This window comes from Myotis nattereri, assembly GCF_964212035.1.
Source record: "Myotis nattereri genome assembly, chromosome: X".
Taxonomy (NCBI): Eukaryota; Metazoa; Chordata; class Mammalia; order Chiroptera; family Vespertilionidae; genus Myotis; species Myotis nattereri.
Window position 1 is genome coordinate 55262034 of NC_138078.1, and position 26311 is coordinate 55288344.

General features: G+C 42.2%; 1 pseudogene across 1 annotated transcript; it reads right to left on the reverse strand.

Annotated features, from left to right (window-relative positions):
• Window positions 1-2657: 2657 nt before the first annotated feature.
• On the reverse strand, window positions 2658-25344 carry LOC308511714 (ferritin heavy chain-like; annotated as a pseudogene). Its single transcript has 2 exons — window positions 25282-25344; window positions 2658-3357 (listed from the first exon to the last, which is right to left on the reverse strand). The product of its transcript is annotated as a ferritin heavy chain-like (transcript).
• Between the last annotated feature and the right edge of the window lie 967 nt (window positions 25345-26311).

The window sequence follows — 26311 nt, forward strand, 5'->3', positions numbered from 1 at the left end:
TTTAGGCATGTTATCTAAATTACAGTTTTGGGTCTCCGGATCACTGAGTTGATAGAAACACATTATCTAGAGCCCTTGGGTCTCCCGACCACTGAGTTGTCAGGACAATTTAGAGTAATTGTGCTGTCCTGGTCTCGGAACCACTGAGGCAGCTGGAACGCACCACCTGTGGCCACTAAAAAAATTTAGGGTAATTGTGCTGTCCTGTTTCCAGATACAGTAGAATGTGCTCTCTAAGACCAGTATGATAACAATCAATGGAATAGTCATTCAATCGATAAGGCATTCAATTGAATGGGATGACTTATCCAATTCAGAAAATCAAAATAACCTTTCTATTGTGAAGCCAAACAACAGGGTTAGAGTTAAACTACAGTTTCAATCTGAAATGGTTGCTACCATACTTCACTTGTCAGGATAACATGTGGCCCCTTTTGTCCACAACCTTTCATGTAGGTCATCCAGTTATACCTTTCATAGCTCCAGCCAAAGACAATAGACACAGGTCCCTGTGTGTGACAAGTTGCAGTATGTAGTGAAAAGATGAAATCTGGATTCTGCTGCTGACCATCATTTTCAAAGCTCAATGGGTAGTTGTGAAGACTCAATGAGATTATTGGTGAAAAGGTGCTTTGTAAACTAAACCACTGTGCATACTCAATACTTTCCCTCTGTGCACTATTTCATGCCTTCAATAAAAAATCAGGTCTTTAGTATTATATCTCAATTGCCAGTTGTTAAGTCATTGAAGGCATGGAGCATGTCTGCCTTTTTCACTGCTATAACCCTGCACCTTGTGCAGAGCCTGACACAGAGTTTGCTTTTGTGGCACTTTTCTCATCCTTAGTGCCTTCTCTGTTGCAGAGCCCTAGTGCCTCATACTTTCCCCCTTAAAAACGCCCTGGGGAAAAGAACAAATAACTTCATTTACAAGATATCAATGGTGAACAATACTTACTGGGCTATTCTCTGCCCCTCTTCCTCTTGGGGAATTAACATTCTAATAGGCGTGAAAACCTAAGGGACAATTTTTAATGGTTAGAATTTCAGTAATCAATGGCATGTGGGGAATGCCTGATTTTATTCGAGAAGCTTTTGGAAGTCACTGATTCCCAGAACCAGGATTAGGGTCAAGTCTGGCACTTACCTTTGTTACAAAATTCAAGAAAGCATCAAAAAGTCAGTAATCAGAGATCAACTAAAGGACTTGTATGCATGCATATAAGCATAACCAGTGGACATAAGACATTGGGGGATAGGGGAGGCTAGGGGACTGTCTAGGGCGGGGGGATAAAATGGACACATATGTAATACCCTTTGTAATACTTTAAGCAATAAAATAAAAAAAATAAATAAAAAAGTCAGTAATCAAAATAAATAATATTTTAATGTAATTAGTTATTCTACAGCTTTATTGAGTTATAATCTACATGTCATAAACCTCACTTATTTAAAGTGCACAATACAATGGTTTTCAGCTATTTACAGAATTGTGTGACCATCACCAAAATCTATTTTTAGAACATTTTCATCACAGCATAAAGAAACATTGTATCCATTAGTAGTCAGTCCCCATTCCTGTCAATCCCTTTCTTTCTTTTTTTTCTGCTGCTTTTTAAAAAAATTAAATTTTTATTGTTCAGATTATTACAATTGTTACTCTTTTTTTCCACCATAGCTCCCCTCCACTCGATTCCCACCCCACCCTCTGTCCTTACCACCCCCGCCACTGTCCTCATTCATAGGTGTACGATTTTTGTCCAGTCTCTTCCCACACCCCCTAAACACCTTTCCCCCCAAGAATAGTCAGTCCACTCCCTTTCTATGCCCCTGATTCTATTATATTCACCAGTTTATTCTGTTCATCACATTATTTATTCACTTGATTTTTAGATTCACTTGTTGACAGATGTGTATTTGTTGTTCATAATTTATATCTTTACCTTTTTCTTCTTCTTCCTCTTCTTAAAGGATACCTTTCAGCATTTCATATAATACTGGTTTGGTGGTGATGAACTCCTTTAGCTTTTCCTTATCTGTGAAGCTCTTTATCTGGCCTTCAATTCTGAATGATAGCTTTGCTGGGTAAAGTAATCTTGGTTGTAGGTTCTTGGCATTCATCACCTTGAATATTTCTTGCCACTCCCTTCTGGCCTGCATAGTTTCTGTTAAGAAATCAGCTGACAGTCGTATGGGTACTCCCCTGTAGGAAACTGACTGTCTCTTGCTGCTTTTAAGATTCTCTCTTTGTCTTTTGCTCTTGGCATTTTAATTATGATGTGTCTTGGTGTGGTCCTCTTTGGATTCCTTTTGTTTGGGGTTCTCTGTGCTTCCTGGGCTTGTAAGTCTCTTTCTTTCACCAGGTAGGGGAAGTTTTCTGTCATTATTTCTTCAAATAGGTTTTCAATATCTTGCTCTCTCTCTTCTTCTGGAACCCCCATAATTCGGATGTTGGAGTGCTTGAAGTTGTCCCAGAGGCTCCTTACACTATCTTCATATTTTTGGATTCTTTTTTCTTTTTGTTTTCCGGTTGGGTGTTTTTTGCTTCTTCATGTTTCAAATCGTTGACTTGATTCTTGCAATCGTCTAGTCTGCTGTTGGAACTCTGAATAATATTCTTTTTGGGGGCGGGGGGTACCAAATTACTTTATTGGAAGGAACGGTACAAATGACAGACATGAGTGGATGATTTGGTACAAGTTATAGAACAGGTAAAGGTAGCTCCAACATGCAGTACTGCTTGGGGGACCAGGAAGTCTCCCCGAGGCCACGGGAGGCAGCCAAGGCTTAACTCTCATCGCTGTCCCCCAGGGTGTGCTTGTCAAAGAGGTACTTGGCCATCCCCATGTCAGGGGCCTCCAACCTGTGCAAGTTGGTGACATGGTCGCCCAGTTCTTTGATGGATTTCACCTGCTCATTCAGGTAGTGAGTCTCAATGAAGTCACACAAATGAGGGTCATTTTTCTCAGTGGCCAATTTGTGCAAGTCCAGTAGTGACTGATTCACACTTTTTTCCAAGTGCAGTGCACACTCCATTGCATTCAGCCCGTTCTCCCAGTCGTCGTGGTCTGGTTTCTTGATGTCCTGAAGGAAGATGCAGCCGCCCTGCTGGTTCTGCAGCTTCATCAGCTTCTCCGCGTGCTCCCTCTCCTCATGCGATTGGTGAAGAAAGTATTTGGCAAAGTTCTTCAAAGCCACATTGTCGTGGTCAAAGTAGTAAGACATGGACAGGTAGACTTAGGACAGGTACAGCTCCAGGTTGATCTGGTGGTTGATGGAGGCCTCCGAGTTCTGGTGGTAGTTCTGGCGTGTCAAGTAAGACTCCCTACATGTTCTGCGTGGAGTAGGGTTCGGTATCTGAAAGAGGAGCCACACAACAAATGAGAGAAAAAGACACGAGATAATTTTGCAATATTGGGGGACCAGGCCGCAAGTCACGAAGGACTTCCTTCCAGTGCTCAGGCCTCACCAAGCTTTTATTGATCTGGGATGCACCCATAGCATAGCCCTTAGGCAGGTGACCCCCTAGTAACAAGCAGACTAGCCCATCAGCAAGGATTTACATAATAATAAATGGGGGAGTAGTTTCAACTACCACTGTCTGGACAAACAGAGGTGGCGCCTAGCTCCGACCTTTGCAAGGGCTTCAAAGGCACCCAGCCTTCGGGGGGTTCTCTGTCTATGCTTATCAGATAGTGAAGGCAATAAACAGTTTCCCACATGTCCCCCTTATTTTTTCCTTAAAAAATCAGAAATAAACATATAAGAACAAAAAATGTTTAAGTCCCAAAATCTATGTCCAACAGTTCTGAGTCCAAGTTTCAATGTCCTACAGTTCATGTGTACATGCCAGCAATGAAATGCTGGTTCTGGATGGTGAACAAATGCAGGTCCAGTCCTCTCTGGTTTGGTCCTGGGCACCGTGCAGCGAAGCACAGGTGCTGACTGCTAGCATGGCAAGGCATCATCACCATCTCCATCTCTGAACTGTCTCTCCTGTCTTTGTGGCTGGAGCAATCTGGTCAGTTTCTTTCCGGTATCCATTGTTGCAGGAATCCACATAGTCTTGGAGTTGTTTTCTGAAAATATACAAACATATTCTCGACCAAAGTTTAATAAAGGAAATTTTACTTGGGGAATCCTTTTTATATTTGCCCAAATGATTTTCCTTTGGCTTATTTTGACACCACATATGTTTTTCATGGGTGTCTTGCTGTTAGCATTACAAAATGAAAAATAAATTTTTCTAGAGGTAATTTAGTTACGTGAAATTTTTTCTTTTTTTTTAATTATTAGTATTATTAGTTAAGGTATTACAAATGTGTCCTCATCCCCCCCATTAACCCCCAACCACCCCCCCACACACACAAACTCATGCTCCCATCCCCCTGTTGTCCATGTCCATTGGTTTGTCTTATATACATGCATACAAGTCCTTCTGTTGATCTCTTCCCCTTACCCCCGCCCTTCCCTACTTTCCTTCTGGGGTTTGATAGCCTGATCGCTGTTTCTCAGTCTTTGGGTCTGTCCCTTTTCATCAGTCTATGTTGTTCTCTATAATCCACAAATGAGTGAGATCATGTGGTATTTATCTTTCTCTGACTGGCTTATTTCACTTAGCATAATGCTCTCCAGTTCCATCCATGCTGTTGCAAAAGGCAAGAGTTCCTTTTTTTTTTACCGCAGCATAGTATTCCATTGTGTATATGTACCACAGTTTTCTAATCCACTCATCGGCTGATGGGCACTTAGGCTGTTTCCAAATCTTAGCTATGGTGAATTGTGCTGCTATGAACATAGGGGTGCATATATCCTTTCTAATTGGCGTTTCTGGTTTCTTGGGATATATTCCTAGTAGTGGGATCACTGGGTCAAATGGGAGTTCCATTTTTAGTCTTCTGAGGTAGCTCCATACTGTTCTCCACAGTGGCTGCACCAGTCTGCATTCCCACCAGCAGTGCAGAAGGGTTCCTTTTTCTCCACATCCTCTCCAACACTTGTTGTTTGTTGATTTGTTGATGATAGCCATTCTGACAGGTGTGAGATGATAACGCATTGTCGTTTTGATTCGCATCTCTCGTATAATTAGTGACTTTGAGCAGGTTTTCATATGTCTTTCGGCCTTCTGTATGTCCTCTTTCGAAAAGTGTCTATCTAGGTCCGTTGCCCATTTTTTTATTGGATTGTTTATCTTCCTTTTGTTAAGTTTCATGAGATCCCTGTAAATGTTGGAAATTAAACCCTTATCGGTGGTATCATTGGTAAATATGTTCTCCCATGTAGTGGGTCTTCTTGTTGTTTTTTTTGATGGTTTCCTTTGCTGTGCAAAAGCTTTTTATTTTGATGTAGTCCCATTTGTTTATTTTCTCTTTAGTTTCCATTGCCCTAGGAGCATTATCAGAGAAGAAATTTCTTAGGCATATGTTTGCGATTTCGCTGCCTGTGGATTCCTCTAGTATTTTTATGGTTTCCCGTCTTACGTTTAAGTCTTTTATCCATTTTGAGTTTATTTTTGTGTATGGTGTGAGTTGGTGGTCTAGTTTCATCCTTTTGCATGTATCTGTCCAATTTTCCCAACACCATTTATTGAAAAGACTGTCTTGACTCCATTGTGTGCTCTTGCCTCCTTTGTCGAATATTAATTGGGCATAGTGGTTTGGGTCGATTTCTGGGGTCTCTATTCTATTCCATTGATCTATATGTCTGTTCTTGTGCCAGTACCAAGCTGTTTTAAGAACAGTGGCTTTGTAATACAGTTTTATATCTGGTATTGAGATCCCACCTACTTTGTTCTTTGTCAGGATTGCTGCAGCTATTCGGGGTCTTTTTTTATTCCAGATGAAGTTTTGGAACGTTCGTTCTAGATTTGTGAAATATGCCGTTGGTAATTTAATGGGGATTGCATTGAATCTATAAATTGCTTTGGGTAGTATGGACATTTTGATGATGTTGATTCTACCAATCCATGAACACGGTATATTTTTTCCGTCTGTTTATGTCTTCCTCTATCTCTTTTTTCAGTGTCCTGTAGTTTTCAGCATATAAGTCTTTTACCTCCTTAGTTAAGTTTATTCCTAGGTATTTTAATTTTTTTGGTGCAATGGTAAATGGGATTGCTTCTGTAGTTTCACTTTCTGTAAGTTCACTATTGGTGTAAAGAAATGCCATGGATTTCTTAGCATTAATTTTGTATCCTGCTACATTGCCGAAATCATTTATTAAGTCTAATAATTTTTTGATGGCGTCTTTCGGGTTCTGTATGTACAGTATCATATCGTCTGCAAATAAAGACAGTTTTACTTCTTCTTTTCCAATCTGGATGCCTTTTATTTCTTCTTCGTGTCTGATCGCAATGGCTAGTACTTCCAGTACTATGTTGAACAGGAGTGGTGAGAGGGGGCATTCCTGTCTTGTTCCTGTTCTTGGGGGGAATGGTTTTAGTTTTTGCCCATTGAGTATGATGTTGGCTGTGGGTTTGTCATATATGGCTTTTATTATGTTGAGGTATGATCCCTCAATTCCTATCTTGCTGAGAGTTTTTATCAAGAAAGGGTGTTAGATTTTGTCAAATGCTTTTTCCGCATCAATTGATATGACTATGTGGTTTTTTTCGCTCAATTTGTTTATGTGATGTATCACGTTTATTGATTTGCGGATATTGTACCATCCTTGCATCCCTGGGATAAATCCTACTTGGTCATGGTGTATGATCTTTTTGATGTACTGCTGGATCTGATTTGCTAGGATTTTGTTGAGGATTTTGGCATCTATGTTCATGAGGGATATTGGCCTATAATTCTCTTTCATTGTATTGTCTTTATCTGTTTTTGGGATTAGGGTGATGTTGGCTTCATAGAATGAGCTGGGAAGTATTCCTTCCTCTTGGATCTTTCGACATAGTCTGAGGAGGATAGGTTTTAGGTCTTCCTTGAATGTTTGGTAAAACTCCCCTGTGAAGCCATCTGGCCCCGGGCTTTTGTTTGCTGGAAGCTTTTTGATTTCTGCTTTGATTTCCTCCATAGTTATTTGCCTATTGAGATTTTTAGATTCTTCCTGGTTAAGTTTTGGAAGGTTGTATTTATCTAGGAATATGTCCATTTCCTCCAGGTTGTCTAGTGTGTTGGAGTAGAGTTGTTCATAGTATTTTCTAACAATCCTTTGTATTTCTATGGGGTCTGTTGTTATTTCTCCTCTTTCATTTCTGATTTTCTTTATTTGGGTCCTCTCTCCTTGTTTCTTGGTGAGCCTGGCTAGAGGTGTATCAATCTTGTTTATCCTTTCAAAGAACCAGCTCTTGGTTTTGTTGATCTTTTGTATTGTTTTTTTGGTCTCTATGTCGTTTATCTCTCCTCTGATCTTTGATATTTCCTTCCTTCTGCTTACAGTGGGCTTTTTTTGTTGCTCTCTTTCTAATTCTTCGAGTTGTAGAGTTAGGTCATTTATTCTCATTGTTTCTTGTTTCTTGCAGTAGACTTGTAGAGCTATGAACTTCCCTCTCAAGACTGCTTTTGCTGTGTCCCATAGGGTTTGGATTGTTGTGTTTTCATTGTCATTTGTTGCCATGATGTTTTTTATTTCTTCTTTGATCTCACTGGTGACCCAGTCATTGTTTAATAGCATGCCATTTAGTCTCCATGCGTTTGATTTTTTTGGATTGTTTTTGTTGTAGTTGATTTCCAGTTTTATGCCTTTGTGGTCTGAGAAGATACTTGATATGGTTTCAATTTTCTTGAATTTGAAGAGACTTTGTCTGTGACACAATATATGGTCTATCTTTGAAGATGACAAATGTGCACCTGAGGAGAATGTATATTCTGTGGCTTTGGGGTGAAATGTTCTGAAGATGTCAATTAATTCCATCTGATCTAGTGAGTCATTTAGGATTGATGTTTCTTTGCTGAGTTTCTGTTTAGAGGATTTGTCCAGTGGAGATAATGGGGTGTTAAGGTCCCCTACTATGTTTGTATTGCTGTCAATCTCTCCCTTGATCTTCTCCAGAGGATTTCTTACGTATTTGGGTGCTCCTATATTGGGTGCATATATATTTACCAGAGTTATTTCTTCTTGTTGGACTGCTCCCTTTAGTATTACGAAGTGGCCTTCTTGATCTCTTTTTATGTCCTTCACTTTGAGATCTAATTTGTCAGATATAAGTATTGCTACCCCGGCTTTTTTTTCACTTCCATTGGCCTGAAAAACCTTTTTCCATCCCTTCACCATCAGTCTGTGTGCGTCTTTTTTTCTGAGGTGGGTTTCCTGTAGACAGCAGATATATGGGTCATGTTTTCTTATCCACTCATTTACCCTATGCCTTTTGACTGGGGAATTTAATCCATTTACATTTAAAGTTATTATTGATAGAAACTTGTTAGTCGCCATTTTTGTTCTTTACCGCTGCGTTCCTTCTTTGTTTCCTGTTTTTTCTATTTACAGCAGACCCTTTAGCATTTCTTGCATTGCTGGCTTGGTTGTAATAAACTCCCGTAGACCGTTTTTGTCTGTGAAGCTCCTGATTTGACCCTCAATTTTGATTGATAGCCTCGCTGGGTATAGTATTCTTGGATTCAGACCCTTCCTTTGCATGACTTTGTATATTTCATTCCATTCCCTTCTTGCTTGATGTGTTTCTGTTGAGAAATCGGTCGCTAGTCTGATGGGGGGATCCTTTGTAGGTAACTTTCTGTCTCTCTCTGGCTGCTTTTAAGATTCTTGCTTTGTCGTTGGTGTTTGCCAATTTAATTATTATGTGCCTTGGTGCCGGTCTTTTCGGGTTCATTTTGTTTGGGACTCTGTGAGCTTCTTGGATTTGTGTGAGTTTTTTCCTCCCTATATCAGGGAAATTTTCTGTTACTATTTTTTCAAACAGGTTTTCTATTCCTTGCTCAGTTTCCTCTCCTTCTGGCACCCATATTATTCGGATGTTGTTTCATTTAGCATTGTCCCAGAGTTCTCTTAGGCTCTCTTCCTGCTTTTTAACTTTTTTTTCTAGAAGCTGTTCTGTTTGGGTATTTTTTTCTACCTTGTCTTCTAGCTCGCTGATGCGGTCCTCTGCTTCTTCTAGTCTACTGTTGATGCTTTCTATTGAGTTCTTTATGGCAGTGATGTCATTTTTCATTTCTTCTTGGTTTCTCTTCCTTTCCTCTTGGTTCTTCTTCATTTCCTCTTGGTTCCTACACATATTGTTGAATTGGTCTTCCATTCTTTTCATCCACCTTATGGCCATTACTCTGAATTCTTTCTCTGACAGGTTGCTTGCCTCCATTTCGTTTACTTCCTTTTCTGATGATGCCTGTTTTTCTTTCATATTTGGGTTGTTTCTTTGTTTCACCATGATTTCTCTACTCAAGGTGTTTGGTTATGTAGTTCTCTCTCTGCTGCGCTGATTCAAAGGCACAAAATACAACACAACAAGGCACAACGTACAAGGCACTGAACTAAATGCATTCACGATATTAATAACCCCAAATAAAGCTGACCCCCAAGCGAAGAGAATTAGGGGATAAAGAAGAAAAAAGAGAAAAAGATTAAAGAGAAAAATAAAAAACAAAAAGGAGTGCCAAAATGAGATTGGGAAAAGGGAGAGAAGAAAAAAACAAAAAGACAAAAAAAACAAAAACAAAACACAAACAAACAAACAAACAAAAAGTAAGAGAATGAAAGAGAGGTGGGGAAGAGGCTATTTGTATGGGGAGAGCGAGGGATTGGAAATTAGATATATAAGTAGGGTGAAATTTAGACAGTGGGTAGAAAGAAGGAATAGGTAAAATCCAAAGCAGGAATAGGGTAAGAGAAACAGGACAACAAAAGGGGAAAAGTGAGGAAGAGAGTTTTGGCTTAAGGGTAAATGTGAGATAGAGAGAAATAATGCTAAAGGAACGATGAGAATAGAGTGTAGAACACTAATCCCAAAATAAAATAAAGAAAAATAAAAAAAAATAATAAAAAATGAAATGACACTCGAAAAAATGGTAAAAGGATAGCAATAATACTGGTTAAAAAAGTGTAGTAATTAGAAAGGTAAAACCAGGTGATGAAAAAGATAAAAAATTAAAAAAAATATGTTCTTAATGAAATGGTGAAAAAAGAATTAAAAAAAATATATATCAAAATATTCGGAAGTGAAGGTGCTTCAGATCTTCCACTCTTCTTTTTTGCACGCCTCAGTCCTGCCAGGCATTCAGGGGAGTGTTGAACTTCCCTGCGATACACTGTCCCTCCGTGCAGTAAACCACAGACCTGATTTTAAGGCAGGTTGTATTTGTTTACCAGACTGCCTTTATTTGTGATCGCAAAAGAGACAGTTCGTGGCTCTGCCTCTGGATGCCAGTGTGTCTGGATTGACCTCCGAGGCTATAAGTCCTCTCTATCATTAGGGTTTTGTTTTTGTTTTTTTCCCTCTATGGTATTTGGAACTGATTCGTGAAAGACCACTGCCCAGAGCTGGTTCCTTGTCACTGTCCGCTGTTTCCCAGGCTCCCCAAAAAGAACTTTCCCCTACAGGCTCTGCAAATTACTCCACCTGGGGAATCCCATGCACTGGGTTTAATAATCAAATGCACGGATCAAAGGGGAACTGTAACAAGAGCCTGATAGTTGTGCGAATTCACAAGCCTCCACCTTCCAGGTCTGCGCACAGTCTCCGCGCCAGTCTCCACGCGCCCACTCGCCCCTGGCACCAAGCAGCCAGCAGATTGGCAAAGTCCAAGGCTGCTCCTTTACATCCAGTCCAGCTATGGGCTCATTTTTCATGTTCCCTTCTGCCAGCAGCCCTGTGGGGCCCCTTCCCCACTCGCTGGTCACGCTGGTCCCAAAGGCTGCGGACTCTGTGGGGCGCAGATTCCGCCCCGCGCGAGCGAGCTCGGTCCTCCCTCCAACCCGAACTGCAAACTGCACCTTTAGGGGATGTCCAACCTTTCCGTGAGAAGAAGCAGTGCTCCTCTGAGTTCACGCAGTCACGCTGCTTGAGATCCCTTGTTTCCAGGTTAGTAGCTGGTCTCTGGATACCGGCAACAACCACCCAAGATGGCGCAGTCTCCGCTGCTTAGCTGGCGCACCGGGAGAGGCTTCAGCTGCAGTCTCCAACTGCCCTTTTTTTCCTGGGGGTTCTCAGTCTTTCCTAGCTGCAGACAGTCTCTCAGCTAAAAATCCTCTGCCTATTCGGGCTGAATGTTACCCGTTTCAGCTGCTCACCCTTATCTGCTCCAGGACAAGGCACAGGACACGTCCGCTTATACCTCCACCATTTTTCCTCTCCTTACACTGATCGAAATTTTTTCTTATAAGGTATTCTTCCACTATATTTTTCCACTATCCCCTTTTTTTTATTAAATTAGAAGGCTTCTTAGAAATTTTAAAATGCAGTCTAGATAGCTTTAAATATTAATTTTTTGCACACAAAAAAACAATGAACCTGAACATGCTTTAGGTTCATAGCATGTTTACCATGAAATGAAAATTTTTGTTAATACTTTTTGAATAATTACTTCTTTCAAGTTAGCCAAATTTAATTAATTTGAAAACTTGACTTTAATTAATTTGAAAACTATTTTGCTGTCAAATTTAATATTTTAACAATAATCTTAATTTACACTATAAATATTAATGAAAAGGATCACTTTACATCCTTGTAAGGCCCAAGCATTCCTGTTGTTAGGCTAGATTTAGACATAGGGTCTGTTAGCCAAGCCTCCGCTTATCTGGATTCTTATTTCAGCTGGACCAAATCTCTTCTTTATTGGGTTCCTGATCTGGGCTGGGCATGGGAAGTAAGAAGCAGCCATGGGGACAGGAGACCTTCCTCAGAAGGGGCAAGTGTTCAAGCCCGCGCACCATTGGGGGCGGGGGGATAAGGATCTGTGCCCCACCTCTGTTGAACCCCAAGTTTTCTCCTACTGGCCCCTGGCTGTGCCTGTCTTAGGTTGCCCCACCCTGTGGGCTCTTACCCGTCTTTGACTACCAACCATCTCTGGGCCAAGTAGGGTGATGTGAGGTTCAGTTCTGTCTCCTTGTTAACCTATGTCCCTCTGGCCTCCATGCCCAGCAACTGCCTTTGGATCCCCTCGCCTTCTGGCGGGTCCCGGCATTGATCACAGGGAACCCAGGTTTCTTATCAAGAGAGGGCCCAGCTTACGCCATTGGGCCAGAGACAGATCCATGGTATCAGCTTTTCATGATCTCAGTTTGAACGGAGAGCCTAGATAACAGCTGTAGACAACTGGAATCCTTTCGGCAAAAAAAAGGTCAAGAGAGGTCAATACAGAATGCTTAAGTGCCTTACCCTGGAGGCCCTCCACACAATGGAAAGGAATAAATCCCTTCATGTAAAACATTCAAATTCATTTGTAAATTTGTTTGGGATAAATGCACAATATACTGTTGTAAAGCATCAAAAATTATTAATGAAACTTGTAGAATAATACCATGTAAGAATATTCTTTGCTCTAGGTAATGACAACTTAATTTTAAACTGGCTGTCTCAAGGTTTGGAATGTGGAACCCAGTTTTCAAAAAAAAAAAAAGAAGAAGAAGAAGAACTATACAGAATCAGAGACAGTATGCTATTTAAATTACAGTTCTGGGTCTCCAGAGCACTAAGTTGACAAGTTATCTGGAGCCTCCTGTCCTTGGGATAGCTGTGCTGTCCTTCCCAGGTAAAGGAAAAATGTGCCTTCTAAGACATATGAAACATAGTTTTTACCTGAATTAATTGTTACCATACTTCACTTTACCATGCCCCAGGTGGTCTCTAGGCTGTTGGTTGTCTGGTTTGTCTTCTTCCTGCTGGATTACACTTGGAGAACTTCTACTTAAAAAAGAAAAATCTTTCTCTTTTACACCAAGTAACTGATAGGGTTACTTCTTAGGTGTTGACTGATAGTGCCACAAGGCCATGTATTTCAAGTCAAAGTCACTAAACATTTATGGTGACTGTACTTATTTACATATTTGGTATTTTAACAGCAAATCATTAGATTATCCTGTAAATATTAGTGCAACATATTTCAAAATATTAAAATTTCTCCTTTTTATTAAATTTAAAATAATGTCTTTAAACAGCGTTCCCTTTTGGCTTATTTGCATATGCAGAGGGATTATGGGAAGCCTTTAGTAACGTTTTAGAAGAATTTTACTTTACTAGGATTTGATTGCTTACAAAGATTAGTAAATTAAGTAAATATTTTTTAAAAAGCAAAGCAAGTAAATTTAGTATTTAGTAAACTTCTGATTCACAAGGGGCAAACGTTGCCCCACTTCCAGCCTAATTTAAAATGCAGTAGTGAGGAGCTTTTGTTATTTCAAATTACATCTTAAAATTTCACTCCTGTATTTTAATAAATATCAAACAAAATAACTTGTTTTGCCCTTTCTCAGAGGCAAAACCTTAAAATATATTCATTAATTTTTATTTGATAAAGCTTTCCATGTGATTTCAAGGGTATTAAATTTAGCTAAATTATAATATCCTTTAAAAAGAGAGAATAAACTTTTGAAAACATTTCAGGGCCCTTGAAATTTCTCAAAGTCATTCCTTGGTTATTGTTTTGAAATCCAACTTGAAAGACCATCAAATATATATAAATATATATATATGATTTAAAAATTATATACTTATTATAATTATTAAGAGATATCAGTTAAATTTAAACTGGTTTTAAAATTTTGGCTGGGGTCACAGAAATTGGATTACTGTTATCAGTCCTTTTTAATGCTTTGACATAAGCTATTTAACTTTTGTTTAGGGAGGGAACATATAACCTTTAATTGTCCTTAGTTTAAGGAAAGCAGGGTTTTCTAGATTTAAGAGATTAGAAATACTTACTGCCCCATCAGCATTTCTGTAGTGAAATTCCCTCTTAAAGCTCCACCACTGAAATCCTGCCTCAGTGAGAAGACTTTCCTTTTGTGATTGGCTAAATCAGAGGGCGGGGCCTTTGCTGTTTCAAGATGGCGACCCCCAGGGGCGTGGTAAGCCATGCAGCCAACATGGCGGCTGCCAAGTCAGGCAGCTCAAAATGGCGGCTGTCTAAACTGTTTTCTGACAGAAAAGATGATTTCCTTATTCTCACAATAAACAAGGGAAGAGCAAACCAAAATCCCTAAAAGATAGATGGCCAACATTATATTGTAGACAAACAGAAATCTCATTAGCTGTTTATACCTTTTATAATCATTTTATTTAAAGAATATCAATTAAGTTTAAACTGGTTTTTGTATTAAAAATTTTCAGATGAGATCTTAAAATTAATCCTTTTTAATCAGACCAATGAGTAACATATTTTGAATTCTAATTATTTCAGAGGGAAAAAAAATTTTCTCAAAAATAAAATTTTTTTAAGCATTTAGCAATTATAATTATACAATTTTTCCCAATTCAATCCGAATTTTAAACTTTTAGCTGGCAAGTCAAATATTTAGCATTTCTCAAATCAATACTTTTACATTTAAGGACACATTTCAAATAAAATATAAGCAATTTCAATTAATAGATTAACTTCTATCTTCTAGACTTCATACTAGGCATACTCAGATCAACATTTCAGTATTGTAAATCTCAATACTTTTAGATGATTTGAACTTAAAAGTTTTAAGTTTCCAGCCAATAAGCCTGGCATAGCTGCTAAATTTCAAAATGGCCACAATTTTCCTGCTGGGGAAGTCAAGAAGCAAAACCATAGCTATTCACATGTAAACTTGTCTATCAACTTCCTGGTGGTACTTGCCTCAGGGCGGGAAATTTCAAAAGAGCTACTTTAAATCACCTTGGGAAACCAGCCTGCATTTCTTTCTCAGGTTCATCTCCGCCATTTTTAAGGCCAAAACAGTCTCGGGTTTTTATTCTGTACACAGCAAAAGGTCGAGTTCAGCTCAAAACTATGCGCACTCGTTTTTAAACTGGCCTTTTCCCTTTACATGTGCATAGAAATCCCAGATGCATTTATAAATTTGTAAAAGCTTTTCAATTACAAGAAGGACTTTAATTTTAGAATACTTCGGGAGGGGGCGTCCACACTGGATCGCCACGTGCTCCTTCTTCCCTTTCCCCACATCCTGCTTTTGGGGGAAGTTTCAGCAAATGACTCAGATGGCGTATTTCTCCCAAAGTCATGCTTAATTGAAAAAGACACTTTAATTTTTTTCCTATTTCGCTTTCTAAAGCAATGGCTAGCACCCAAGGTTATCTTAGCTAAAGTTTGGTTGTCATAAGATGTTCTCTGGTAATTTTTAAATAAAACATCGAGTAATCTCATTGTGGGAGAGCTTATAGCTCTGCCTTTTCCTGCCACCTTTGAATCTCTCCACACCAGAGGAGGATTCGGCAGTGGGATTTCATTTCTTATTACAGATTTTAGATTCCAAACACAAATTAAGATAAGAAAAGACATTAAGATGACCATGACACTATTTTTTCTGCCTGATCTAAAAGAGTACCTTTTTCAAGAAAAACGAAGGTTATGTTCTATAATAACACACAAAGAACTGTAAAGGATTACCTTCTAAAATTTTAATACTTTAAACATGGAAATCAAAAGCCTATAATAAGGTTTCTTAGTTTTTAAAAGCCAAATATACATTTTTAAAGCCGAATCTACTTTTTAAAGCCAAATCTTGCCCCGTTTGTTAGCCTGGTTAAGAAAACGTTCCCAGTGTACTTACAGACCTGGGCTTCTGTAGTTGATCCTGGGCATTGCGTGCGGTAGAATTCCCCTCAACTTTTTTTGGTGAGTTTTCCACACCTTTCGGTGAAAACTTCCTATTCTCGCTCCAGCGAGGCCTGCACTTCCAGATTACCCGTCGGGCACCAGATGTCGAGTAAGACTCCCTCCATGTTCTCTGTGGAGTAGGGTTAGGTATCTGGAAGAGGAGCCACACAACAAATGAGAGAAAAAGACACGAGATAATTTTGCAATATTGGTTGACCAGGCGGCAAATCCTGAAGGACTTCCTTCCAGTGCTCAGGCCTCACCAAGCTTTTATTGATCTGGGATGCCCCCATAGCATAGCCCTTAGGCAGGTGACCCCCTAGTAACAAGCAGACTAGCCCATCAGCAAGGATTTACATAATAATAAATGGGGGAGCCGAAACCGGTTTGGCTCAGTGGATAGAGGGTCGGCCTGAGGACTGAGAGGTCCCAGGTTCGATTCCGGTCAAGGGCATGTACCTGGGTTGCGGGCATATCCCCAGTAGGAGATGTGCAGGAGGCAGCTGATCGATGATTCTCTCTCATCGGTGTTTCTAACTCTCTATCTCTCTCCCTTTCTCTCTGTAAAAAATCAATAAAATATATTTAAAAAATAAAAATAAAAAAAAATAATAAATGGGGGAGTAGTTTCAGCTACCACTGTGTGGACAAACAGAGGTGACGCCTAGCTCTGACCTTTGCCAGGGCTTCAAAGGCACCTAGCCTTCGGGGGGGTTCTCTGTCTATGCTGATCATATAGTGAAGGCAATAAACAGTTTCCCACACTGGCGAACCTGCGAGGCGGGCGTGGTGGACATGGCGGCAGCAGCTCTGGAGTGGAGGCAGGGGCCTTGGGTGGTCGGAGGTCCGAGGCGCTGCAAGGAGGAGGAGGGAGGAAGTGGCGGTGGCGGCAGGTTCCGTCCAAGCACTGTTGAAGGAGGAAACCTCGGCCGCTCTCCGCAGAGACCTGGAAATCTGTATAATATTCTTTATTACAGTCAGTGTATGCTTAATTTCTAGTTGGTCCTTTTTCATAACCTCGAGGGTCTCACTAGATTTATTGAGGGTCTCACTAAATTTACCGGCAGTTTCTAGAAAATTCTTGAAAAACCTTATAAGTGTGGATTTTGAACTCTATATCAAGTAGTTTGGTTTACTCCATTTCTGTCATTTGTGACCTGTTTCTTTGTCTCCGCATTTTTAATGCTTCCCTGGGTTGATAGAGTGGCTTTGTGTGCTAGGTGTCCTATAGGGCCTAGTGGCTCAGCCCCGCAATTAACTGAGGTGCACACTCTTGGTGCACCCCTTTGTGGGCTTTGTGCACAGTCTTGTTGTAGTTAAGCCTTGATTGTTGTAGGTATCACTGGGAGGAATTGGCCTCCAAGCCAATTGGCTGTGAGAATCAGCTATGTCTGCAGTGGAAGAACTTCTGTGCTGGAGACACCCTTCTGGGGAAGACTTACTTCAGTGGGGCTTTGGTGCTCACTGAGTCTGCCCCCTTAGTGTGTCCCTTATGGATCTGAGAAGTTGTAATCTGGATAGTCCCACTCTGACCACTGGGTACACTGGCTCTTGGATCTCTAAGGAGGTGCTAATTTAGCCTCTGCCTGAGGCTACCCAGCAGGAACTATGGAGAGATCTTAGGTTCCTCTTCTTTGTTTGGGGTTTGGAGGTGCCCAGATGAGGCCCAGCTGTGAAACAATGCATGCTTCTGTGGGGCCTTGGGCCTTCTTTTGGATGTTCTGTGTCTCTCGGTCCCAGCTGCAGTTTGTTAGGCAATTTTCAGATTGCAAAGGGTCAGGCCATTCATATGCAAAAGCCTCTGTGCACAGCTTGGGTGGGGCGGGGTCTCAGGGGATCAACAGGGCAGAGCAAGCAGCAATGGCAGCTCCTCAGTCCTACCCTAAGAGGCCCCGGGTCTCAGTGTCCCGGTAATCGCTGCAAACACCTCTTAGAAAAAGCTGCTCTCGAGTTCTGACTGATGCCAGACAGTCTAGTTTTTCTCCGTATGAGTCTGGGTCCCCAGAGATTCGCCTGGAACTGGAGCTTAGAGCAGTCGGGAGCTTGAGGCTCCCTCCCAATTGAGAAAGACAACCATGTCCTCAGTTGCAAGCCCTTTCCAGGTGCTCCTCCGTACCTCTGCACTTTACTTCTGCACCTCCTCTGAGTTTCAGTGTGCTTTTCTCTTTCCTTCTAGTTGTAGAATTTCCACTCAGCCAGTCTTCCTGTGGTTCTGGATGATGTCCGTTTTGTCTTTTAGTTGTATTTTTGAAGTGGTTGTGTGAGGCAGCAATTTCTGGTGTTTATCTATGCCGTCATCTTGGTTATCCTTCCCTGTCAATCCCTTTCATCCCAGTTCTAGGCAACCACAAATCTATTTTCTGTCTCTATACATTTGTCTATTCTAGACATTTTATGTAAGGGAAATTATACCATATGTGGGGTTTTTTTTATTGCCTTAATTTAGTGTAAGGTTTTCTAGGTTCATTCATTGTATGGATATACTACATTTTGTTTATCCATTCATCAGTTGGTTGAGTAGTTTCCACATTTTGACTATTATAAATAATGTTGTTATGAACAAGATTTGTATGGACATGTTTTCAATTCCCATGAGCATATATTTAGGAGTGGAACTGTTAGGTCATATAGTAAGTTTAGATTTAGCTTTTTGAGAACCTGACAAACTATTCCTCATTTTACATTCATATCAGCAGTATAAGAGGGTTCCAATTTTTCCACATTCTTGCCAATGCTTTTAAGCCTTTTTTATTACAGCCATTCTAATGGGTATGAAATTGTAAATGCAATTTTAGAAAATTAACACAAAAATCCATGATGAACAAATATTTAAAATATTGTTGTGCTGAGCCATAAGAGACCCTGAGGCAAAAAAAAAACGCCCCAACATGTGTTCCCATTGTCAATGTAAGAGACATTCAAACCTGGGAAGAATTTTTATTTTTATTTTTATATGGTTTTTATTTTTTTAATTTTTTTAATTAAATCTTTATTGTTCAGATTATTACATTTGTTCCTCTTTCCCCCCCCCAATAACTCCCCTCCTCCCAGTTCCCGCCCCACCCTCCGCCCTCACTCCCCACCCACTGTCCTCATCCATAGGTGCACGATTTTTGTCCAGTCTCTTCCCGCATCTCCCACACCCCTTTCCCCCCCAAGAATAATCGGTCCATTCCCTTTCCATGTCCCTGATTCTATTATAATCACCAGTTCATTCTGTTCATCAGATTATTTATTCACTTGATTCTTAGATTCACTTGTTGATAGATGCATATTTGTTGTTCATAATTTGTATCTTTACCTTTTTCTTCCTCTTCCTCTTCTTAAAGGATACCTTTCAGCATTTCATATAATCCTGGTTTGGTGGTGATGAACTCCTTTAGCTTTTCCTTATCTGTGAAGCTCTTTATCTGATCTTCAATTCTGAATGATAGCTTTGCTGGATAAAGTTATCTTGGTTGTAAGTTCTTGGTATTCAACACTTTGAATATTTCTTGCCACTCCCTTCTGGCCTGCAAAGTTTCTGTTGAGAAATCAGCTGACAGTCGTATGGGTCTTCCCTTGTAGGTAACTGAGTTTCTTTCTCTTGATGTTTTTAAGATTCTCTCTTTATCTTTTGCTCTTGGCATTTTAATTCTGATGTGTCTTGGTGTGGTCCTCTTTGGATTCCTTTTGTTTGGGGTTCTCTGTGCTTCTTGGACCTGTAAGTCCATTTCTTTCACCAGGTGGGGGAAGTTTTCTGTCATTATTTCTTCAAATAGGTTTTCAATATCTTGCTCTCTCTCATCTTCTGGCACCCCCATAATTCTGATGTTGGTACACTTGACGCTGTCCAAGAGGCTCCTTACACTATGCTCGCATTTTTGGATTCTTTTTTCATTTTGCTTTTCCGGTTGGGTGTTTTTTGCTTCCTCGCATTTCAAATCATTGACTTGATTCTTGCGCTCCTCTGGTCTGCTGTTTGGAGTCTGCATAATATTCGTTATTTCAGTCCGTGTATGCTTAATTTCTAGTTGGTTCCCCAATATAACATCGAGGGTCTCATTAGTTTTCTTGTAGATCTCATTAAGTTTATCGGCGGCTTCTAAACAGTTCTTGAGAGACCTTAAAAGTGTGGTTCTGAACTCTGTAGCTTCCATTGACAATTTTGTCCTGTTTCTTTGTCTCCGCATTTTGTTATGCTTTCTTGGTACACCCCCTAGTGGTCTTTGAGCGCAGTCTTATAGTTAAGCCTTGATTGTTGTAGCTAATACCAGGGAGGGTTTGACCTCCAGGCCAAGTGGCTATGAGAATCAGCTGTGTCTGCAGTGAGAGAACTTCTGTCCTCTAGGGAGGTGCTAATCTAGCCATTGCCTGAGGCTACCTGGCTAATGCCTCTGTGCAGGGCTTGGGCGGGGCGGGTTGGGACAGGATCAACAGGGTGGGCCGGAGAGACCAGTTATGGCGGCTCTCAGTCCTGTCCCTAGGGGCTCTGCCTCACTGAGTCCCAGTGACCACTGCAAACCTCAGAGAGAAAGCTGCACTCGCTCTGACCGAAGCCAGACAGTCCCGCTTCTCCCATTTGAGTCTGGGTCCCTAAAGACTCGCCCGTATCTGGAGCTCAGAGTCTGGTACTCCCTCCCAATTTAAAACGCCAACCGCGCACTCCGCACCTCAGAATTTGACTTCAGCACTGCGCCTCCTCTGAGTGTCCGTATGCCTTTCTCTTTCCTCCTAGTTGTAGGACTTCCACTCAGCCAGTGTTCCTGTGGTTCTAGATGATGTCCATTCCGTCTTTTAGTTTCACTTTTGAAGTAGTTGTTCAAGGCAACAAACTCTGGCGTTAACCTATGCCACCATCTTGGTTCTCCTGTGAAGAATTTTTGTGAGTGTATTTGAGCCAAACTGTGGACCATTGCTGGGAAGCAAAATCTAAAGGGGAATTGAGATTATGATCCAGAGAATGGCAGTGTTTTGTTGGGGTCCATCCCCAGCAGGTCCAGGCGTTCCCAAAGGTGTGGACGGAGTTGGCGAAGAAGAAATGACACGGAGACAGCGTTCAGTTGATCAGCAGCCTAGCCAGGTTCTAGCCAGGTTCTAGCCAGGTTCTCTAGCCAGGTTCGGTCTTTATTGTCCTGTTACATCTGTATTTATACCAGTTGATTTTAATCCTAACCATTCCATTCCAAAGATTAGGGTGTTTCTTATCTCCATTTCAAGGTTACTTTATTGTTCTATTAAGCTACAAGGAAGTAACTGAAGGAGATTATCTTAAGTAAAGATTAAGCGTGATTGTTCGTAAAGTGATTAACTACCCGCCTGGCACTTAGTTAAGGGGTTTTACGGATTTATTCCCTTCCTTAGTCCTGTTAATCCCTAACTCCAGGGAAAAATCCCTACCTGGGGAAACAACCTTTCCTGGAGAGGTGACCTTGGTTAAAACACATAGCGCTAAGAAGGGGAGCAAATATATTAAGAACAGTATGCCATATATGCCTGGTCCCTTGAAACATATGCTGTGCAGATGTTTCTTCCCTGCAGCCACTGTGTCAAGCAGCAAGGATGGACCGGCTTCTGGCAGTGTTTCACCTTATTTTATACATTACAATGAGGAGGAATATAGGGGGCAACCAGTCACACCAGTGACCAGTGTTCTAGTGCACACCCTTGTTAGCCTATAATTAAGTCACTGCCCCTTCCTTAGGCAATAGTCTGTTTTCCTGGGTGCTCCCAGTTTGCAGGGGCCATGGGCAGGGCCCTTGGGCATCTTGGCCAGAGTGGGAGTTGCTGGTGTCACCCAGGCCAGGCATTTAGATACAATCTAACTTCCCCATTCTAACTGACTCAGGAGGGGCTGTGAAAGCCCACCACAAAAGCCTGGTCGTTAGTAAACAAAGAAACTTAGGAATATATAAGGGGTGATCTCATTGTATTAGTTATTCAGGCTTTGGATCTTCGAATACCCTGAGCCAGCAGTGCTGCTTTAAATAAACGGTTTTTCCTGAATCTTTGAGTACTCATTGTGTATTTTCCAGTCGCCTGGTAAATTCTGCAACAACAATCAAAAGAGAAGACATAACTGGGTTACGTGAAATTCATTGGTGATTGATTAAGGAACCAGGGAGAAAGCAAAGGGGGGATCTTTGGGATTGTATAAAAAAATAAAATGATAGATATATACATCTTTTACATAGGTGGGTACAGGAATGTTAATAGTCAACAATTAACAGGATAAAAATAACAATGAAAGGATTTGTAGTCTCTGCTCTGGTGCATTGGTTGTGCCCTAAGTGATCCAGACAAAGGGGCCTTACCCTGACATTCCAAAGGTATGTTATTTTAGATGCAAAAGAAAATAGGCTTAATTAGGGTGAAAATTGATCTTTGTCAGGGGAGATTCTAGCTGAGGATATGACTACCCAAAAGTTTTCATTTCAGAGCATCTTTTGTGGTTATTTTAGGTGTCTGTTTGCAAGGCAGCCATGCAGGCCTTCCCTGAGCTTGTCAGATTAGCATGTGGCCTCTTTTTGGTCAATAGTTAATGCAAAGGATATCTTGATGACCAATATTTTGTTTGGATAAAGAGGTTCCACAGGTAGGAACTTTTGTTATGGGGTGAGGCCACATTAGTAACAAAGAAACAGAATTTCTGGAGGATGAGGCCCAAAAATCAGGATTTTAAAGAGATTCCCAGGTGATTCTAATGTGCAGCCAAGGTTCAGAAGCACTGCTCTAGACAAAAGAACTGCTCCAGCAATCAGCTTGGGTCTCCTCCCTGCAGCAGGGAGCTTTTTGTAATAAAACTTTGCTTTCACTTAGCTCTTTGTCCTTGGAACTCATTCTTCGATTTCATGAGACAATGAACTTGGACCCAAACAGAAATTTTGGATATCAATTACAATTACCATTTAAAATTCCAGAGGCCAGAAGGACAGTAAGAGTTTCATTTTTTTTTTATAGCCATTGTAGCTTCTATTGGAATTAATATAGTTCGTAGTCTTTGTTAGACTAGGGGGTAAGCACATTATGATAATTAGGTTTTGACATTTATATATAAAATTAGAGGCCCGGTGCACAAAAATTTGTGCACTCGGGGGTGGGGGGTCCCTCAGCTCGGCCTGCGCCCATTTGCAGTCTAGGACCCCTTGGGGGATGTCCACCTGTTGACTTAGGCCCACTCCCCAGGGAATCAGGCCTAAGTTTGCAGTCAAACATCCTTCTGGCAGCCAGGGAGCCCTCGGGGGATGTCCGACTAAAGGCTTAGGCCCCCAAGGGATTGGGCCTAAACTGTTAGTTGGACATTCTTAGTGCTGCCACGGAGGTGGGAGCGGCTCCTGCCACCACCTCCGCACTGGCCAGCCATGAGCCAGCTTCTGGCTGAGTGGCAATACTCCTCGGTCTGACCTAAACCCTAGAGATTAGTGCTTCATTTTACAGCTTTTTTCTCGGTTTGTAGGCAGCAGCAAACTCAGACCATACAGTCGGGTATGCAAGAAATGTTGCTTTCTTTATTGTTTAGTAACCAAACCTAACTTCAACTTCAGCCCCCATTCTGCCAAGTGAAAAAACAAAAACAAAATATTATTTAACTTAGGTTCCCCACCCCCTTCTCTGGAGCTGTGCTTCCATGTCAGACAGTTTATATCTCAGGCAGAGGTGCCAGAGAACACCTGGGTCAAGGACATCTGGACCTCAGTCTTCTGTCTGGGCTGGCCCCCACCCAGCTGCCCTTGACCCTCACCTCAGAGCTGTGTGGCTGCTTTCAGACCCTCTGTCTCCTGCTGCCTTAGGGAGTGACTCAGTGGGAGGGGAGGGTCACAGTCCTTTTCACATGGCCGCCAACAAACACGCAGTGTTCCTTCCCTCTAGTTCTCCTTCTCCTCCTCACCCCAGTCCAGGCACGTCTTTGTGCAGGGCAGGGGAGGGTGGGAGGCAGGGGTGTCTCTGACCCAGCACACAGGCTTCCAGATCCACTGCTCCCCCAGGAGGACTTCCACGCTCTGGACCTCAACACCCAGAACCTGTCCCCTCTCAGCTGCAGGTCTTTGCCTGCAGTGGTCAAGTCTGTTTAGAACAGTGGTTCTCAACCTTGGCTGCACATTAGAATCACCTGGGGATCTTTTTAAAATCCTGATTTCTGGGCCTCATCCTCTGGAAATTCTGTTTCTTTGTTACTAATGTTGTGGCCTCACCCCATAACAAAGAAACAGAATTTCTGGAGGATGAGGCCCAGAAATCAGGATTTTAAGATTCCCAGGTGATTCTAATGTGCAGCCAAGGTTGAGAACCACTGGTTTAGAGGCTTGAAGTCAAGAAGTGCCTCTTTGTTCTCTGCTTTCTGGAGGCGGTCAGCGTGAAACATTCCTGCCTGGACTGGGGAGGGGTCTCTGGGTGTTAAGAATACCAGGAGGGGGAGCACAGACTCCTCTGAGAGCTCTGAGAGGGGAAAGGCAGCACCCCCTCACCTCTAACCCCAGGACATTTCTTTAGAAGCAGAAGCCTCGTCCCATGCAGGGGCCTGTGCTGGCTGCCTCAGTTTCTCAGAGACAAAGAATTTGATGAATGTCTTTCCCCACTGCAGTAGCTGCTTCATTTGTTTGTTCTCGAATTTTTCATTTTTCATTAGCTGCTAAATCGCCCCTGTGGCTGCAAACCTGTTGTGCCTGACTCAGCCAGCATGGGGCTATGGGAGCTGTGCAGGGACAGGGGAAGGGGAAGGGGGGCCCGGCCTGCAGGGAGGGTTAGTGGTGCCTGCCAGGCTGTCTCAGAGGATGTGGCTTAGGTTAGGTCTTGTCCTTTGACAACTTTAGGAGGGGAGGCCATGTCCTCCGCTCCCCACTTTGACTCAGGGGCAGAAGTTCTCCTTGCTCTCTGGCCTCATAACTCAGTGGATCATGGTGGGATGCGGCAGGCAGGAAGCTTTTGCGGCTGCACACGGGCGCCGGCCTGTGGCCAGGGACTTGGATCCCTGGATCCCCAGATCCGGGTCCCAGGCCGCAGGCAGGCGGCTTCTGCGGCTGCACACGAGGGCCTGGATGGTGGCTGGCGCCAGCTCATGCTGTCCCGCCCTGCCTGCAGTATGCAAATTAGCCACCATCTTTGTTGGTGACCCGCACCTTGGAGAGGGTCCAATGGGTAGAGGCGGAGTGGGATGAAAGACCAAGAGACGGGGTTGGGAGGACTGGCACAAGGCACCAGCACCAGCACCAGTACCAGCAACTTTATTCTTTACACACACTGCTTTATATCTAAGCTGTGGCTGGTCATGCTTCATAGATCACTGCTAGGACTTGGCCCATTATAGGGAAGTAACAGATCGTTACAGGTTGGGCAAGACTGGGCAAGCTTTGTCTAGATCCATCTATGTTTGATAGTTACTATGACAATCAGGTTATGTTTTAGTAACTGCACTTTTAGCCACCGAGGTCGTGCCTCGGTCAAGCCTTGTCTAGTTCCACTTTGCTGAAAACTCTAATAAAGCCTTAAACCTTTCCTGAGCTTTGACCTTAAAACCTTCCAGGATCGACATAGGGTAGAGTCCAGGGCTTTGCCATGTCCTCTGGTCAGCTTAGACTTTGCCAACACTCTGTCACTCTGTCACCTGCTGCTGGTGATGGCCCTCCTTGTACCTGCTGCCAGTGCCAAAGCCACCACTCGCACCCATTGCTGGCGCCCGGCACTGGTCCCAATTGCTCTCCACCTCCCCCTGCTCCTGAGGGGTGACTGGGGCAGCAGCTGCCACTCTCACCTGCTGATGGCGCCAGCCCTGCTTGCATCTGCTGCTGGAGCAGGCCCCAATCGCTCCTTGCCATCAACTGGTGTGAGCAGGCCGGCACTGTCAGCATGTGGGAGCGGTGGTGGTGGGAGCGGGGCTTCCAGCAGACAGGGAGCCAGGGGCAGGGATGGAGCATGAAAGATGGGCCGAGACCTGCCCCTATGCCCACCGCAGCCTCATGGCCCACAGTTCCTTTCAAGGTGCATGAATTCATACACTGGGCCCCGAGTATCTCAATAAAGCTGTTGTTTTAAAAATGTGAATGTGTTGCTAATCTGAGGAATTCTAATTCTTTATTTGTCACCTAAAAATTAAGGTTTTTAAGAGTTAACAAATCTAATTAAATTGGAAAGAAATTGTACGGTTTTGGTAATAGAAGGCATGAGGTATGGACATACATTTTGGGCTTTTAAAAATCTTTATTGTATTATTTTTATTTTTTTTTCAAAAGCACTTACCTTTTTTTAAAATTAAATCGTTATTGATCAGATTATTACAGTTGTTCCTCTTTTTTCCCTCAAAGCTCCCCTCCACCTGGTTCCCCCCCCACCCTCCACCCTAACCCCGCCCCCCCCACACTGTCCTCATCCATAGGTGCACGATTTTTGTCCAGTCTCTTCCCGCACCCCCCACAACCCTTTCCCTCCAAATAATAGTCCACTCCCTTCCTATGCCCCGATTCTATTATATTCACCAGTTTATTCTGTTCGTCAGATTATTTATTCACTTGATTTTTATTTTTTATTTTTTTAATTAAATCTTTATTGTTCAGATTATTACATTTGTTCCTCTTCCCCCCCCCAAAACTCCCCTCCTCCCAGTTCCTGCCCCACCCTCCGCCCTCACTCCCCACCCA